Here is a 10,567-nt window from a genome sequence, read left to right on the forward strand (position 1 = left end):
GAATGGCTGAACCACAGTTTAATCAGGTAAAACGCTGATGGAAGCGCTGTCACCACACTCTTTGCTCCATGTTGGCCTGTGCTCGCCTAGAGGGGAAGATGAGCTGGTTTTGGGGGACATGCTGACCACAGGAGCTGGCGTGCTGTGCCTTGCTGTCCTGGTCTGCTTGTCAGGAATCTCTTTCTTTCCTGGGGCTGTGTGTAAACATGAGGGGAGGGAGAAAGGCCCCTGTTCTGGACCTGGGCATTAGCAGCAAATCCCCAGAATTAAAATTGCTGGCATGGGCTGCCAGCTGAGAGGGAGGGAGCTGAAACCACCTCTGCTGAAGCAGAGAAATACCCTTCCTGATGAGTGGGTCGCCCTCCTACAGCTATCCCAGGCTGTTGCTGGGCTTTCATCTTTTTACGCTCAGAATCTCTAACCTCAAGAAGTTTAGTCTGTATGGATTTGAAGGTGGAAGCATCATCCAGACTCATTCAATCCTTCCCTCTCCAGGAGACAGTTTAAACTTCGCCCATCTTAAGGACGGGCAGGAGGTGGATCTACACAGGAATGTGATCACAAGGTGCTTAAACAACGCCCCCCGGACCCCTGCAGTGGCAATGAGCATGTGGTTTGACCTGCTGTAGGCTTTGCTTTTGTGGGAAGGCCAACTGCTGCCAGAAAGCAGGCACACGTTACACCCACTAGCTATGTGCTTACCTGCCTCCAAGAGGTTTTGAAGGGAAAACTCTGCTGCTTCTCCCATCTGGAGTCTGTTGAAGATGGTAACCGTGGTCTAGGGGATACGAGGCTCACCTGGAGATACTATGTGGGTTTAAAAGGTTTAAGTGGTCTCTAGGTAGAGAAATACTGAGAACAGGAGTGGAGCAAGGCCCCAGCCTTCCTCACCATGCCACTGGGAATGGGAGGTTATGGGCTGGTGTGAGGCTGACTTCAAGACTGACCTCAATTGTTTCTACACCAACGATGAGGAGATAAGTAGTGAAGTAGTGATCCAAATGCATCCTGCCCAAAGACCCAAACTCTTGTCTGTACTGATGGAATGCTCTCTTGGTAGTGGCCAGGGTCTGCTGGTACCAAGCCCAGTACAGCCTGCTGCAGCCCGATGACTCCTGCACACCCAGACTGCTGCTGGTTGTGAACATGAGGACAACCCAGACTGTTCCTCCTTTCTCTACCTTGAATTTGGGACTTAAAGGATTTGTATTTCCACCACTCTCCTAATCCAAGGCCTGAAATGAGCCCTAGACGAACTAAGCCATTGGCTAAGGTGGAGAAAGGGAACAGCTTTTTTCCAGCTGGCTGCTTTCGGCTGAGCCAATTCCCCTGCCTGACCCCTGTTTTCTCTCCCAGCACAAGCAGCTTTGCTCACCCCGTGGAAGTGCTCCAGGAGGCAAAGCAAGAGGATTTGGCCTTGGGACTGAGCAGGGAGGGAGTTGTTGGGAAACCAGCTCTCAGTTGCCTTTCCATAGCACTCAGGTCACCCCTGAGTAATTAGGCAATCCAGGCACCCTCCTGTAACTGAACAGGAATCAAATTCCTCTCCCCTCTCCGTTCTCTGCGGGAAAGGACTGTTTGCGCTCTGCTCCAGCCCCATCAGATGCCAAGCCCCGAGGTCAGGCTAGCAGGGGGTTGACTGATATGTTGCTGTGTGCATGTGGGTGTCTGCATTTCGGTGATGACTGAGAGCTTAATTACTCTTCTAGGTCAGCTGCTCCAATTCCAAAATGGTTTTAAGGGGGCTGAGCTTCCTGCTCATTTCCTGATGGCCTCCAGTCGGGTTTGTGGCCTCGCCAACTCCTGGACACCCGGAGTGTCACCACTGTTTTCTTTGTAGCTGAAGAGGATCACAGGGGTCTGTATGGGGCCTGGGGGCTGCACCCCTCAGCCTCTGCTGTTTAGGAGACTCTTGGGGGTCCTTCTGCAGGCTTGGGGTGACGAGGAGGCTGCTGTCTGCTCCAGCACTTCAAGACTTGCAGATGAAGCCGTGATTAGGCAGTGTGTGTGTGTGTATGTCTCTCTCTTCTGCCGTTTTCTTTAATTACAATCTCAGAGGTAATTTCTGACGCATCATTAACAGTTCTGAGTAAACAAGGGGAATTCTCCAAATTATTCGCCATGAGCACAAAGGGAAATTGGCTTTCATCATCTCCCTCTTCATCCAAGGAAGAAGCTGATCTGCAGTAGGCACGGGGAGGAAGGGAGCGTCATGGGTGCCCTCAGATGCCTCGAGTCAACTTGAGACAGAGCAGCAACTCATCTACTTTATCCAGCTGACTGAGAGGCCAGCTCTGCTTACAACTTCTTGTCCCTACTGCTGAGCTAAGTGGCTGGGGCTTGTCGTGGTGGTGACTGTAAATGCAAAGTGCCTCTTGCCTGTGAGAGCTTTGGGTGCTGCTTTTGAGTGTTCACCTCCCATTTCCAGCTGGATGAATCCGTACCCCAGCTGCTCAGGGGACAGGGCAGACCAAAAGCATCCTCAAGGCTGTGTCTCAGCATGGAAGGTGACATCGCGTTCCTTGGCTGTTGGGGTGAAGGGTGATACCTGAGGCCAGCATGGGGTCGGGAAGGGAAGGAAGGAGCACTGATATGGAGGGACTTTGGGGCTAGGAAGCCAGATTTGGTCCAAAGCAAGAACTTGGAGGAATGCTGGTGCGCCCTGTGAGAGCAGCAAATATGCCTGGCAGTTGGGGTGGGAGGAGGTGGCTGGAGAGGACCTCTTTACTGGGAGGCCATGGAAGGGCATTCAAGCCTAGTGCAGGGCTCGAGGGAAAGGGGCTTCATTAGAGGGGCGGCACATGGAGCTCAGGCGAGGCAGTTGCACCCGTTGGAGCACCCACGCCCCTCCCCACCCTGTGCACCACGCTGACAGCCCCTGCACCCACGCTCCGGCACAGTGGCGGTGCGTCTGCAGTAGCAACCCAGGGAGCGAAGGTTATTTATATTCATGTTGCAGCTCTGCCAGCCGTGACTCTGTTATCTGCCATGCATGAATATTATTTGAATACAGAGTTTGTCGTGACTATTCTTCCGCGTGAAACGAGGGATTTGCTGTGGGATGGGAGCCCTCCCTCTGGCTGTCAGTCAGGAGGGGTTTCCTTTTCCTGTCTCGCTGGAAGCTGCGTCCCCAGCAAGGTGAGACAGTGGACACTTTTTCTCTTGTTAATATCCATGTCTAATCTCCTCTCAGAGGGGCCCTTTGTCCTAGACTGTAGCCAAGATGAGTAATTCAGGGATAGATGAGACGCTATAATTGGTTTGTGACAAATTAAAACATTTTTCCTTCGGAGCTAAGAGCAGGACTGTGGTCTGGAGCTGTCAAGCGTCACAGGGGAGGGCGATTTTCGGAGTAAGCGCATTGTAAATTGGCTCCAGATACGCCTTGGAGTCTGAAATTAAACTCCAGCTGGTGACTCTTCTCAGTTGGGATTTTGTTTTAGGGGGGGACAAAGGGAACATGTGCAGAGAGGGACAGCCTGATCGATAAAGAGAATATGACTCTTTTTTTGCAACATGCAATGAGCTGGGGACCGGAGTGAGCAGTGGTGGGGATGCTGGGGAGCACCCAGAGTTGTGATGGGGGTGAGCGGGCCAAGAGCTGGAGCCCACCATTGCCTGCCTTTCCTCCACGCTGCTTTGACTGGTTCCTCCATCACATCCCAGCAAGGAAGGACCATGACAGTTGCAGCTCATGCTGTCTCTTCCCTTGGTTGAGGGTGGGTTCCAGGTACAGAACGGCTCAGGAGCTGCGGGTTGGTCCTTGCCCTGAAGTACTTGTTTTCCTGGGCTAAGGAGAGTCTCTCATCTCCACTTTTAGCAGGGGACCAGCTAAAAGTGAGGAACATAGAGGTGATCAGAACAGACAGTTTGATGAAGTACTTGGTTTGACCCCAAGGTTTTTATTAGCTGGTTTTGGGCAAAAGGATGGAGGTGGGAGGAAAATGATTTCCTGATGCAACTGCTCAGTGCCACTTAATGGAGAGTACTACTGCAGCAGCATCTCCACCTTGCAATGGAGATGGGTGGAGAATGAAGGAGTTCATGAACAGCAGGCTTGGGAAGGATGTGAGTCTGTAAAGGGTATTTAAAAGAGGCAAGAGGAGTCACCATGTGGGCTGGTTTGTGTGTAACAGGTCATGGGGAAAGAAGCTCTGAGATGGGAAGAGCGGACAAAGTCCGGAGGACAGGGGTGTTGGGGCTGGGCCTTGCCAAACTGGTGGAGTGGAGACCTCAGGTAGGTTCAATATGGGAGTGGGTCAGATGAGTGGAAACAAGGCCTTGAATTGTTTGTCTCAAGATTTTGGATCTGATACTGAAGAAAAAGGAGGCCCGAGGAAGGTGTGCCACGGGTTTTCCAGGGGGGCTGTATCTCAAAGTGAAGGAGACGGTCTGGAAGAGAAACCTGCTGGTATCAAAAGTAGGAAAGCACAAAGGCTGTCAGCGAATTGAAAGAGCCCAGGCCCTGGAGGTGTTGGGTGAGGAAAGGAGGAGGAGATCTGGGCATCTGCTAGATATGAAGGATATAATTAACAGGCCACAGTGGCAGAGTGATGGTGACAGGGAGTTGGAGGACTTGGAAGGAAAGATCACAGGATCTAGTTTAGCAACAGAAAGTGCATAGATGCAGCAAATCCTGAAAGGCAGGATCAGATGGTGAGCTGTGACTGGTGTCACTGGCATTAAGACGTTAGCTAATCCGGTTTAAGGGGATAAGCCCAAGAAAAACTGTGGAGACCTAAATTGGAGCTTGTCACTCTCCTGTGGAAAGCAGAAGTGTGGAGGAGGAGGATTTGCTGAACAAGCCCCCGGATGGTTGGTCAGAAACAGAGGATGGCTGGAGGAGGGCTGTGAAGATGAAGGGTCAGGAGGTATCAGATGAGAAGGAATGACAGGAGCTGCACAGGGTAGAGAAACCATTCGCTGTGGCAAGGAGAGGCCATGGGACAGCCTCTGTGAGGGGTGGCCAGCAGAGAAGATGATCTAGGGTGTGTGGGAGGGGCATGGATGGGAGAAATCAGGGAAAACCTGCTTAAACAGAGATGCCTGTGACTTGATGCAGTGAAGGGTGTGCTGTATTTCAGAATTCACGCTCAATGTTAACGTCTCTTCTTACTGTAAGTATGATGTTGCAATAGAATAGCAAAACTGTCTTGCTGATGACAGTAAAATAAATACGTAGCTGCATACTTTTTATCAATACGGCTGGATATATTTCAAAAAGAAGGCAGGGGAGGCACTGGAGGTAACTGGAAATTGCAAGGTCTGGAAGAAATCACTGGTCTCGTTTCAGTCCATATGTAACTTCTTGTGTTACAGTTTGGCCAGGAGCCTTCTGGGCTGCACAATCTCTCTTTCAACAGCTGACCTATAGCCCATCCTATTGGTGAAACTGGTAAGGTAGCAGTGAATCTACAGAAACCCAGTGATTATGGTCTGGGAAGCTTATATGATGCATATCAAAGCCAGTATGTGAATTGCGTAAGTGTGATGTAGGTCTGGCACTAAAGTGATAAGAGTCATATCAAGGGAATAACTTAATTAACTGGTCTTGATCAAAGAACTATATGAATTCAATAGCCCAGTTTCCAGCACTAAATGATGAAGTTTAGAAAAACTGTGCTTGATGCAATTATCAATTTTCCTGTCCGAGGAGCTTTGAAGTGGCATTAAGAAGGGGACAGTCTGTTGTTCCATTTAGGACAACTTTCTCCCTCCCTCCAGTGATCAGGAGGCAGAGGGGCTCCCTCTCCTTTTCAAGTGCTCATTTGAAATGGTCTGAAGCATAATAAACACTGGATGCCAAGGGGAACAGTATCTCAGCTTTCACAAGTTAATTGTTTCTGACGGTGTAAATCAGGAACAAAGAGCTGTCCTTTCCTCGCCAGCCAGAAAAAAATCCTTAATTTCCCTATAGCTTTCATTTTGCTCAGGATTTTGGAGGGGAAGTGATCACGTTTAACTTCCCACAGTCCTGGACCTTTTGGTCCCTGTGGCATGTCTGCCTGGCTACGTGGTGTTCAAACAAGATGCAGGGTATGAGAGCAAGGACGGAGTTAGGCTGAAGAAAGGTTTCTGGAAGTCTCTAAAATACCAAATGCCACGTGTGTTTATCAAATTTGGATGTGTCTATACGTACCACAGTGCTGGTGTCTATCCCACAAGTTTGGTTTCTGTGATGAATGAGTCTTTGGGCCAAAGGGAGAGGGAAGTGTCTGTCCAGTATGAACCACAGTGGTCCAGACTCAGGTGTTTTGTCCAGCTGAGCACGTTCTTGATGGTTCCTCCACTGCCGACTCACATGGGTACTGGAGTTGGGTTTGCAACTTGATTAACCAGTGTCTATAAAGCATTGATATAGCCTGTGGAGGATATGCACAGAGGTGTCCTGCCACAACTCACTCAAGCTCAAGGAGGTGGATTTGCCCCTGCTAGAGGACTGATGCACCTGAATCTGGCTGCAGGGAGGGAGGATGTTCAAGTGCTCTGCAGAGTGAGAATATCCCAGTCCCTTACTTCAAATTTGCTCATAACCAGGGATGAAGTCCATGCTGAAACACTGAGTCAGAGAGAGCAGAAGATGGCCTCTGCTAAAGGGACATCAACCCATGCCACAGATCAAGGGGCAAACAATCCTGGAACACAGAGTTGTGAAAAGTCTAGTGTTTCTTTATTTTGTCAATGTTTGTAAAAAACAAACAAAAAAAACCAACCCAACAAAGCAAACCAACAGCTTTTTAAAAATGAGAAGTCAAATGCTGAAATGTCATGAGGAATAACAGTGACAGGCCTGTTCTACAGAGGGGTAGAGTTTTAATGGACTTTTTGAGAAAAATCTGGCCTGTGTGTTTGGTCCAGGACTAAAAATGTTGTCATGTCTAGTCAATGAGCTATTTGACTGATGAAATCCACCCCATTATGGAAGCTGAAGTTTAACCTTCTGCACAACTTCACAGCTGTTTTAAGGGAGATGGGGAGGTGGGCAGCCCTGCACTGTACCCTGTGTCATTGCACGTGCCCTCCTCTGTTTGCCGATGGCTTCTCTCCCCTCCTTTGTGTCCAGCTGGTGTCCTGGAGACTTGCCCTTCTGCTTCGGTAGAGTCAGGAACCATATCCTGCACTTCTTCCACCATTACCTTGGCAGACATCAATGAGGTCTTCCTGAGAGGTGGGCCAATGCATTTGGATCTGTCTCCTGGAAAAGCGTACCTAAACCTTGTTCATCCATCAGTGACAGTGATGGGAGAAAAGCCCTATTGCTTCCAGCCGCTGCTGCTTAGGGACAGACTTTCCAAGTCCTCTCCATCCCCTGGGCACTGTGTCCTTTCCACTGGTGAGTACCTCATTCCCAAGGCAGGAAGAACTGGGGGTGTGTCATGTCTGCCAGGTACAGTCCGAGGCTGCTGTGAAAAGCTGAGAAGCCTCATGGAAGGCCCTTGGGAAGTCAAGGATTAATTACGGCTCCAGGACTTCCCCTTGCAGAACACAGATGGACTTTGGTTTTGTTCTCTGAAATGAGGTGGTTTCCTCCTCCTGGGCAGAAAGAAGGAATGATTTCCCAAGGCAGCAAGCCCAGGGTCCACTTGCTTGGGTCTCGCCCAGAACAGGACCGAGCAATGGAGGCGGGGTGATTTGCCCTCTGAGCCACACCGCTGGTTTTTCTCCAGGAGATGGAAGGAAGATGGGTGCTGGTAGCTGGGAGGCGATGCTGCAGCTGGCCACGCCGGCTCTGAACAGTGAGGGCAATTAGAGATCAGAAGAGCTGGGGTGGCTTCGTCACATTTCCCTGCTGCCGTTCTGGAGGTGATAATATAATTCATATCAGAAGAGTTAGTGGGCTGAAAATGAATTGGAGAAATCAATCCAGAGGGTATAAATGAATTAGCATGTAAATGAGGACACTTGCTCTACATAGTTTAATATTGCCTGCAGCTGTAAATAATTCCAGGGATGGAATCAAAAGCCGCAAACAACTTCATTTTTGTGCTCCTCCCCCGTCCGGGAGCACCTGCAGCTACGACCGACCCACCCTTGCAGAATCATTGCATTGCAAGGGAATTAAAGAGAGGAGATGTATGTACATTTTTTGTTTCCTGATTGGCCATTATTTACAAGGCTCCTGCTCCTGGTTTCGTGCACCAAGTTGCTCTCTGTGCGTGCACATGGCAGCCTGAACGGCAGGGAGGGGGGAGGCGGGGTAGTGGCTTGCGGTGAGATCTCATGCAGCGTATCACAAGCCGTCCTGGTCACCCCGTGGTGGGTTGACGTGTGTGTGTGAAATAGCAGTTTCTCACCAAGACCTGCAGCGTGGAAGGCCTTGGTTGGGGTGGAGCCTTACCCTTCCTGGGGTGTCTAAGGGTGGGAGAGGGGGGTGCTCGGAGAGGAGGAGCCAGCCACAGGGAACCACTGTTTAAATAAAAGGGTGCTTGGAGCTATCTGGAGAGATGGCATTTCCAGGAGAGATGGAAAAATGTTGGCACTAGAAGCACAGTGGGACTTTGAGTGCTGTGGACAGTCTGGAAAACTGGAAGAGATGCAGAGACTGGTCAGAGTGGGGAAGGTGTCGGGAAAGCCCCTTTATGAGAGGCGAGTGAACAAGCACAGCTTATTTAGCCTAACAGAATGGAGGCTGAGAGGAGATGTGATTGCACAGGCAGATAAACACAAGGGAGGGAGAGGAGCTAGTTAAGCTAAAGGCCAATGTTGATACCAGAACATGCAGACACAAACTAGTCATGAATAAATTTCAGAGGGAAATGAGATGGAAGTGTCTAAGCGCCACAGCAGAGACTATGGACGAGCACTGGAGAGTCCACACAACCAGTCTGCTCTTGCACTGGCGTTTGAGTGTAAAATAGGATTATAGGAACAGGTCCCTCAAGATTAGGCAACTGTGGTTTGTGATCTGGGAAGTCCTGCCGGTTGCCAAAAGCCCCTTTAATAATCTGGCAGGGGAAGGATGCAGATCTGAGGAGGGCATATGTCTCATTGAGTGACTCCAAGAGCAGTTGTTGAGAGCTTTTGGAGTGGTGCTGATGACAGGAGGTTAAAGATGATCCTCGACAGTCTTTTATCAGTGCTTCCCTCTTGTTTTTGACACTGACGGATCACTGAGTTCCCTCTTTCATCAGGTTGGAGTTTCAGGTTCTGCACTAACTAGATCTCCCAGGTGGACTGGAAACACTGATTAAGATGGATAGAGAGAAAGCAAGTCCATTAAATTGTTAATAAAGAATATTACACACATACCTTAATCTGCAGCTAGCCTGACACTTTATAAAAGTACATTAGGATATAATCCAATTGAAGCCACAATATCGAGAACATCTTATCTCATCACAAATTGAAATTATATCATATTCCTCATTTCTTAAATTAAAAAGCTAAAACCTTTTAGTTTGCTCTCATATGCTTGTGTAAAACTTAATCAGTGGTTTTAACAACATTATTTTTCAATATGGTCCATTTCTGCTCTCATTTATTTACAAGAGAGAACTTCCTGGTAGGAGAAGTGATTCAATTTGCAGGAGGATACATCAAGCACTTAAGGATTTTGTAGGGATTGATTGATTATTTATCATGTTATCTTGCCTGGAGACGTCTGATATGCCTGTGCTTTTGCTATCTCTCATTCCACCTGATGCTCTTCCTTTGCGTCTTGCTCCCCTCCAGTGCTAAGGGCACTCATCCTGCGTGCGTGTGCCTGCACGAGTGTGTTGGAGGAAAAGGGGGTCAGGGAAGGCAAGGCTGAGGCTGTCTCTGTTGGGATGAAGAAGCTGGACTGGGCAGATATGAGAGATTCATTTCACTGGAAGATAGCACAGAGGTAAGAGAGGTGAAAGGGTGGTGTGAATTTCTGCTGGATTTTAACCGCAGGCTGCTGCGCTGCTCAGCTGTAGATCTCCAAGTGCATCAAATATGCCCTTCCTCACAGAGGAAGGAACTGGGGCACAGAGACACTGTATGGTTCGCTGGAAGTCCCCCCAGAAGCAGAAAACAGCCCTGAAGGCTGTCAGCCCTGGTTGGTAGCTGGTCACCTTGGGCCACACTTCCCAGGGTCGCCTTGAACACCTTCAAGTTGCCCAGCTGGATGATGTCTGGGTGCCTCCGTGGGACAATGCCTCCTGCTCAGCCGAGCTGTCCTGGTGATGAGCTGCCAAGGGCTTGTCCAGGGCTCCTTGCAAAACCACCCTTGTCCCTGCGCTTGTGATGAATCTGGTGACCCAACAAGGCCAGGCTTGGAAGGGTCACCAAGAGGAAGGGGCCACCTCTTCGTGCTTAAAGGAAACCCCTCTCATAGCAATAGCCTTGCAGGGTGGTGAGGGGCTGCTAATTGTCTCCCACTGCCTTGCTGTGGCAGGAGGGTTCATTAGCGATGGCGCATCCTCCACTGAGGTGTCAAGCCTGAGGCCAAAGGGGAGAAATGCAACATCTCCATTTGTGATGACCCCCACGAGCCCTGCAAGAGGGTTTGAGCTTCATCTTGAACATTGTCCGCTCTTTGGTACTGGGGCATGAGTGGGTGAAGGAAGGATGCTGCCCATGGGGGCTTTTGGTCTCACATCCG

This window comes from Leptosomus discolor, chromosome 14, assembly GCF_034619465.1.
Source record: "Leptosomus discolor isolate bLepDis1 chromosome 14, bLepDis1.hap2, whole genome shotgun sequence".
Lineage (NCBI taxonomy): Eukaryota > Metazoa > Chordata > Aves > Leptosomiformes > Leptosomidae > Leptosomus > Leptosomus discolor.